General features: G+C 35.8%; 1 long non-coding RNA gene across 1 annotated transcript in view; it reads right to left on the bottom strand.

Annotated features, from left to right (window-relative positions):
- Positions 1–1,901: 1,901 nt before the first annotated feature.
- LOC141397729 (uncharacterized) overlaps positions 1,902–8,723 on the bottom strand; it is a 28,089-nt gene continuing 21,267 nt past the window's right edge. The window contains exons 2-4 of the long non-coding RNA XR_012411492.1: positions 2,711–2,862; positions 2,514–2,642; positions 1,902–2,078 (exon numbers count right to left, since the gene is read on the bottom strand). This is a non-coding gene — a long non-coding RNA (uncharacterized lncRNA). The remainder of the gene's footprint in view (positions 2,079–2,513; positions 2,643–2,710; positions 2,863–8,723) is intronic.

The following is an 8,723-nucleotide window of genomic DNA, read 5'->3' as shown; positions in this document are numbered from 1 at the left end:
ACAAACTTAATATACCCCCCATCCTATGGTAGAGGGTATAAAAACAACAAGTTTAAAGTGGGATGTATTGATTACTTTTGGGGATGGCAGAGAAGACTAGTTTCGTCCAACGCCACTTGGACTCATCAGTTCTCTTGGTTCTTTGTATTGAAACAAAGAACCCTTCCTCAACTGCATTCTCTGCAATGTGGAGACACATGACAGTGGGAGTAGTTAATTTGGTTTACATATGCGGCTACGAGAGTTTTTAGGTGCTTCGGTTGAATTTGCATTTAAACGAATTCATCAGTCACACTTATTCTTGAGCTCGAGTCGTCATAAAATTGGGGAAGGGTTCTTTGTTTCAATACAAAGAACTAAGAGAACTGATGAGTGCAAGTGGAGTTGGACGAAACTAGTCTTCTCTGCCATCCCCAAAAGTAGTAATTAATTTTAAGTACATCCCACTTTAATCTTGTTGTTTTTAAATTTGAAAACAACAAATATGAGATTAAGCTTGACTTACATACAAATAATAAGTAAAACACACATCTCAACAAAACTGCCAAAGGGAATCTAAAATATAAAATGTAAAATACAAAATATAAACCCTAACCCACTCAAAACCATTCTACTAATAAAATTTCATCCTTTTTATGGCATGTAAATAGATTTAAAGCTATATCAAGAAATACACTTTAACAAGGCCATACGATGTACCCATCTGGCTTTTACAAAGCCCTCTAGTCCAGAGACAGATCATTTGACATTTTGGCCATATTTTAACTCATGCATTTCCTATTTTCACACAATCGGTGCTAACCTGTGGTTTTCCATTTTTCCGTTTCCTGTCCGGGCGATGCGTTGCGTTATATCACACACACACACACGTACGAGTATTTATGTGTTTATCGAAAACATCCGCTGGTTTTTATCGCACAGTAAAATGTTCAAATTGGCTACATTTGCACTCGATCAACTCAATTGTGATTTATTGCCAAGCATATATGCAATGTCGGCACACATTTGTGGAGCAGCAGCAAACACTTCATAGCCTTTTTACAACAATTACGCATACAACATATAGTACAGCAAAAGTTAGAGTATTGGGATATGTGATTACATGCGTGCGTGCCTACATAAGTGTCTCTTATCGAAAATATTTGATGTTAAAATATTTTGTCCAGTACTTGCAGAACATTAAATTGTTAAATAGTTTAGCATGGACCACATGACCATTTCAAAGGCATATCAGTACCTGATGCATATACATAATTATCCTTCTTAACATACATAGCTACATATATATATGATTTGGCCAAATACAAATACTTTGCATTTGAGGACAAATATCCTTTTCCATATGTTCGTAAATCAGAATTATCATTTATTCTGCACATTTCACATTGGCATAGAAACTAAACGTTTGGAGAATGTATGGGGACAACAATATCAACAAGATTTAATGACATTTGTGATCCCATGCTGTAGAGTATTTCAATGGTTTCAAAACCACAAATTCCAATAAATCGTAAACAGTTCAATGGATTTAAGTAGTTATTCAAAATGACCGATGGTTGATTCAGTTCATGATGTATTACATTTAAATCGTTTAAGGGGATAATTATTGGTAAATATCTGATATAATTTAGTTTTTGTGGTTTCGATGATAAATATTGGAAAATGCGGAAATTGAAAAAATGCTGGACTGGGTTTTCATGTAATCAAAAGCATAATTTCTTCGACTTTTTGTTAAAGGCTGTTAGCTGGTTTATCTTTTTCACATATGTATCAAAAAGAAAGCAATTAAAAGAACCAAGAAAATCTGATATGATTTTTAATTATGAATTTTATTTAAATTAAATTAAAATTTCTCAAGAAATTTCAAAAATTTTAAATTAATACGGAGATATGGTGTCGTCATAACTACACCACTATGTGGGTAGGGTTTTATATGTTGCCCTCTAACGGATTGGCAGAAATATTTTGTGGAGGTGGAAGTCTCCGAGAGGGAGACACCTAAACAAAGAATAGGATGTGTTTGCTACAGTTGACAACCACCGCAAACAGTTGAAGGACCATGACCTGCCAATCTGCACCTGAAAATTTCTAACGTTTAATTGAGAAAAAATACAGTTTGACAACAAATGTATTGCAATGACCAAAATTTAAAAAAAAAAATCATATTAATTGTTCGCTTATGGCAACAAATTGCACTGAAAGAAAAAGCTACGTAATATGAATGAAATCCTACATTGTATCATTGAATCAATGAAAATAGTTTCATTAAGTTTCATTGAAGTAAAATTAACAAAATTGTTCATTATTGCAATGAAACTTCTTCATTAATGCAATGAAACTCCTTCATTGATGCAATGCAAATTTTTCATTAATGCAATGAAATACTTTCATTGTTGAAATGACACTTCTTCATCTTTGACACTTCTTCATCTTACGTTGGTTCAAAATCAATGACAAATTTCATTGATACAACGTAGGATTTCATTCATGTTATGAAGTCATTTCATACTCACGTAATGTACGAAATCAATGAAGTAAATGCTAAATATGTTTATTTCATTTTATTGCAATTAGTTTTGACCATGGACATATTTAATACATCAGGTATTAAGCACATTAATGATAGTATTGGGCGTTGTCATCTGTAAGTAAAATTGAAACAATAAACAAATTGCTAACAAATTGACTGGTTTTCTAAACAATAACTTACCTCCAAATTTTGCCGCTAAGTCATACCCTGTGTACGTTCACGATGTTAGGATATAGCATTTTTTTCATACGCGAGTAGTGCTTCATTGGTCACGGACAGTCTCCGTAATTCTACCGATCATTGGATTTTCTATTTTTTTATCTCCATTGCAACTATAAATGAAAATTAAAAAAATTAAATAAACGAACACATAAAAACTACAACAAATAACACTATGAAACAAAATGGAGCTCGAGGTCAGGGGGTGGAAAATTCCTTTTGGGGGTGAAAGCCCTTGATGAGTATATCCAGAACCCCAAAGGGCAGATTCGCCGTGAGTCGAACTTTTGAGTTATGGCGTTATGAATTTTTCACTGAAGTCCCTAGAAGCCATCAGAAATTAGCATTATATCTTTGTTCTCTGTTGTTTTGTCTTATTTTTGATATGACATGTCTGCAGTCTAATCTAATGAGGATCTTTTTCGTAGAACATTTCGACCGTCTAACTCTCTTCCTTCCATATCCTTTTCGTCCTTTATTTCAAGAAATGCAATAAAAGTACCACAATATGACATTTTTTCAGCTTCGACATGTTCTGCAAAAATGTCGCTCAAAAATGACGGCTCTCATTGCCAACTAATCGATATTGTCGCCTTTTCATAGTCCTTTTACACGTTTACACTGTTTTTCTTCAGAAAACAATATATTTTGTTATACCCTCCACCATATAGAGGGTATAATTAAATTTGTCATTCAGTTTGTAACACATCGAAATATTCGTCGGAGACCCTATAATGTATATCGTCACCATAAATGCCGGAAGACGTAACCCACAAAAATAAAACTTTAAAGGATGAGCAAAAAACGTTATAAAATTAAAAACTGTTTTATGGAATATTAATCATATGAAGGCGAGTATATGGGATATTATCGATCATATACGAAGGGGAATTAGTAGTGAAACCAAAACCGCTGAAGTGCTTAGTTTTGAGATCCTCGATTACAACAAAATCGGCAATATTATCCCATTTTCCGAAATGCCATTTCTTGAATAGCATCGTTGTTTTTGAACGTAGAAGCTTGAAATTTTGCCAGAGCATGTATTTTAGCTTTATGTATCAGATTCCACCAAAAAACGAATTTCGATTTTCATGTCGGTTACGTCTTCCGGCATTTATTGTGACGATATACATTTTTGATCAGCATAGAATTCTATGTCGATTTAACCATGTCCGTCTGTCTGTCTGTTGAAATCAAGATACAGCTCGCAATTTTAAAGATAGAGAGTCAAAATTTGATACAGAAGTTTTTATTACTTGCAGGATGGTTGGTATTGAAAATGGGATATATCGGTCCACGTTTTTATATAGCCAAAATAGCTGAAATTTGGTACGTAGTCATCTTTAGGGGTATAAAACTTTCCCCCAGAATTTTGTCGGTATCGGTCCACACCTTCATATAGCCCCCATAGAACGGCACCTCCCGATTTTCGGTATTTTGAAGGTTTTAGCTTCATTATCCTACCAAAATGGCTGAAATTTGGTACGTATTCTTCTTTAGGGGTATAAAACTTTCCCCAGAATTTTCTCGGTATCGGTCCACACCTTCATATAGCCCCCATAGAACGGTACTCCCGTATTTCGGTATTTTGAAGATATTAGCTTCATTATCACACCGAAATGGCTGAAAATTGGTACTTAGTCTACGTTGGTGGTATAAAACTTTCCCCCAGAACTTTGTCGGTATCGGTCCATGGCTTCATATAGCCCCCATAGAACGGTACCTCCCGGTTTTCGGTATTTTGAACGTTGTGGCCTCAATATTCCACCGAAATGGCTGAAATTTGGTATTTAGACTTCGTAGGGGGTACTCAAACTTCCCCTTTAAATTTATCGGTATAGGTCCACGCCTTCATGGAAAGGTACCTCCCGATTTTTCGTATTTTGAAGGTTGTGTCTTCAATATTCCACCAAAATGCCTGAAATTTGGTATTTAGTCTTTAATGTGATATAAAACTGTTCGCCAGAAATATGTCTGTACAGGTCCACGCTTTCATATGCCCTCATTTCTGACTAAAATTCGTCGGTATATGTCCACGTTTCGATATAGCCCCCCATAGAACGGTACCTCCCGATTTTCGTAATACTGAAGATTGTGACGTCAATATCCAACCGAAATGGCTGAAATTCGTTATTTCATCTTCCAAGAGTTATAAAATATTCCAGAAGAGTATTATCAGTATAGGTCCACGTCTTCCTATATCCCAATAGAAGCGTACTTCTTGATTTTCGGTATTTTTTAGTTTTAGCGAAATATAGGAAATTTGGTATTTAGTCTGAGCCTAAAAACTTTCCGTCAGAAATTTGTCGGTATAGATCGACGTTTTGAAATAGCCCCCATAGAATGGTGCCTCACATTGTTTTACCGAAATTGCTGAAATTTAGTATTAAGTCAAGTTCGGACCGGCCGAACTTAACGCCGTTCTTACTTGTTTTTCTGTATATTTGTGTTTTGTTGGTTGTTCGAATATACAGGATTGCCAGAACACGCCATTAATCAGACAAAATGCCACGACGGTGATGTCTGGCAAGCTGTAGCAATTTTCTCTTAACCTGGTCGGATCGTCTTCGTTAACCTTGGAGCTATAAATTTGCTCAGCCAGCGCTGTACCCCTCTAGCCATTGCTTTGGATGATCGTTGAAATCACCTAGGACCAGACGGTTTTTGCCCTTCAAAAGTGAACTAATGTAGGACATATAAGCAACACTACCTCGGATTTCCCAATTTACATTCCATATATGGGTCACATGAGCTCAAACGACAGGTCCTCCACATTCGCTTCTTATACGATCGTTCCACAAAACTTTGACAGTGAGCTTTGTTTCCTGAATCGCTGAGACCATAATATTTCTCCGACTCATAACGTCTACAATTTCACTGCTTTTGCTTTGGAGTGGTGCATTTCCGGGCTTTGAGGAACAGCAGTAAGATGCTGCGTTTGTTGTTGTTGTTGGGGAGACTGCGGGGATATCTCGTGTTCCGGCGGCTAAAACCAGTATAGCCTTCACTTATTTCCTACATTTATTACATCTCAGCGATGTTGACATATGGTGGATGTGTATCTGGCAAACGGAACAGATCCATGGCCCGGTGTTCTTCTCTATCCCTGCACAGATCAAAAAAGCTCGGAGCATTCATTTCGGTATATTCCTCCCTTACGAAAGCCAGCTTGTTTTTGGGAATGGTCTTATCGATATGGTCTTCAGCGGTGCTTAATATTAATCGTTCGAACAACAATAGGTCGGCTTCTTCTGTGTCCTTCCCCGGTTTTGGACGCAAAACATCTGTTAAGAATCTTGCAAAATACACTTTAGTACGAATGCCGCTATGAAGGATAAACTTTGGGTAGATGCAGTCTACACCACTTGCTGCGTTGGCTTTTATTTTTGATACTTCTTGTTAAATTTCAGTTATGGTGAATAGGTGGGAGTAGGAATCATTATAGGTAGTTTGGTTCCAATGTGTTTGAGCTCCAGGTTGATTTTGAGTGTGAACAGTTTGACCTCATCAGCTTTAGATGGGTTACCTACATATATGAGCAGCGATGTGAGGGGTTTGACACGGAACGGTATTTGGAGTTCCAAGCTTAAGGGGAAGGCTTCAGGCTTTGTGGCTTGAGTGTTTAATGTTCAAGTTGGTCAAGCTATTAGCCCACTCTGATTTCTTTGCATCGTTACGGCTTTTAATAAATGCACCACCAACTTCTGAGCTTTGAGTGGCCCAGAACTCATTTATGACTATTATGGTTTCCTCATTTCAGCATGTGAATCGCGGTTACAACTAGCTGATTGGAAACTGGTGTATTCAAGATAATATATATGTTGGTTGTTTTGGTCCATTAGTTTTCCGTTTACGCCATCGTCAGTGTACCTCCAGAGAGCAGGGGTTTCTGCGTAGGATTATTTCAAAAAACGTGTTATATCTCTTTCAAGATATCTTAAATTGAAAGTTATAATTTCGAACTCAATATTATACCGTTTTAAAATTTTCATGTTAATTTAAAGTGTTTCTGTAATAAATACAGCAATAAAAAAAACCAAGTCAAAGGATAATCGCAATAATAAATTGCCATATCAATTTACGTTTTCAATGACATTTACAAACAATTCAATGGTTTCACTGTAAATGAAATGCCTATAAATTACTCAAAGAAAGATTAAAACATTCAAAAGCCATTTATTATCTGTATGGTGATAAAAACGCGAACAGAAATATTTGGGCAGGTCGTCGAAGTCATGAAGGACCAGCAAGTATTTACCAAAAGGACTACAGATCACTTACCCTTACAGGAGATTTTTATGGTATTTAAAAGTCTATAAAATATATCGGGACTTATCTCCTAGACGTCATTAATGAATAGAAGACCCCCTAAAATCATTTTATAGATAAAACCCTATTAATGATGTTCGATAGATTGAAGGTCTTCTAAAGATCTTCTATAGATATATACCCATTAAAGGTATTTCATATGTAGATGACAGGTCACACACAAGTGGAAGAACTGCTACAGGAATACTGTAAAAATTATATATGTGTATTCATTTCTGTAGTGGAATTCTGTAACTCCTTTTTTGAGTTACCGACAAAAATCGGTAAAATTAAAACGCAAAAACTTGAATGAAAAGTATCAATAAAAGTTGACAGCATTCTTGCTGTCGGTAGAATTTAGCAACAGCTTTATTTTGGTTGCCAACTTACCGAAATTTTTCGTTAATTACCGAAATTATAACCACTTTAATTCTACCGATATTTGTCGGTCACTCGAAAAATGAGGTACAGAATTCCACAACTGATATTTCCAATTTTCAATAAAATTTGACAGGTGCCAATTTTTTCGTTCATTATATAATTTCTTTAATAGATGTCATTATATGTTTGATGCCATAACCACCCTAATACATATGCACACATATGAAACCATAAAAATATTGATTGATGCACATTCATCATGGTGTGTAACCTACATACAACATACATATATTTGGCATAATTTCAATTTATGACCGGATCATATTGTCTGGACAGACATGGCCAAATGAATGAAATGTATTTTTTACATCACAGCAACATCTGATGCCTCACCAACAATAGGGATACTTTTTCAATTAACGCAAGTAGAGAAAAATACTTTATCCTGTGCAAGAATTATATGCATTTTCTAAAAACAAAAATATAAAATGGCACATTTCAAATAAATATATATTCACATAAATACATCTTTCATGAATATAAACCTGTCACCTTGTCACGCTTTCAAAATGTCTGCTTTAATAACCTTGCTTGTAGCTAATGCATAATTAGCACATACATACACACATTCACATTACACTAGACCATTATGGGACAAGCGCAGGTGGAATAAAGTATATAATAATTTCAAATTTCCATCCATTAAACTATTTAGCCATGCACACAAGCCACTTATGGCCAATTCTCGCTTTTACCCTTTTTTACCAGAATAGAAAAATAAGTGCTCCAATTTTTCGCACCTCTTAGCCAAGTGGTTCGTTCCATAATCAGTGGTCCTAACACACTATAACAACAATTTGAAGCAATAACCAAAAGGCTAACGTGGCCAACAAATATCTCTATTTAGGACTCATACATACACACGTTTTAAATATAAAGCGATAGGTGGAAAATAATTACGGGAAATATACAGAAGACCTCCGAAAGGTCATCAATAGATAGAGGACCTTGTAAAGGTCTTCTACACACAGAAGACCTCCTAATGGTATTCTGCACACAGCAGACCTCCAAAAAGTCTTCTATGCACACAGAAGGCCTCCTAAAGGTCTTGTATACACGCAGAAGACATCCTAAAGGTATTTTATACACAGAAGACCCCCAAATGATCATCTATGCACAGAATACCTCCTAAAGGCCTTCTTTACACAGAATATCTCTAAAAGATACTCTATGCACACAATACCTCCTAAGGAACTCCTTAGGTAGAAGACCACCTAAAGGTCTT

The sequence above is a fragment of the Musca autumnalis genome, unplaced genomic scaffold (genome assembly GCF_047663935.1).
Source record: "Musca autumnalis isolate F117 unplaced genomic scaffold, ASM4766393v1 scaffold_3, whole genome shotgun sequence".
In the NCBI taxonomy this organism is placed as follows: domain Eukaryota; kingdom Metazoa; phylum Arthropoda; class Insecta; order Diptera; family Muscidae; genus Musca; species Musca autumnalis.
The sequence above is the reverse complement of the archived record's forward strand: the minus strand, read 5'-3'. Positions and strand labels throughout refer to the sequence as shown.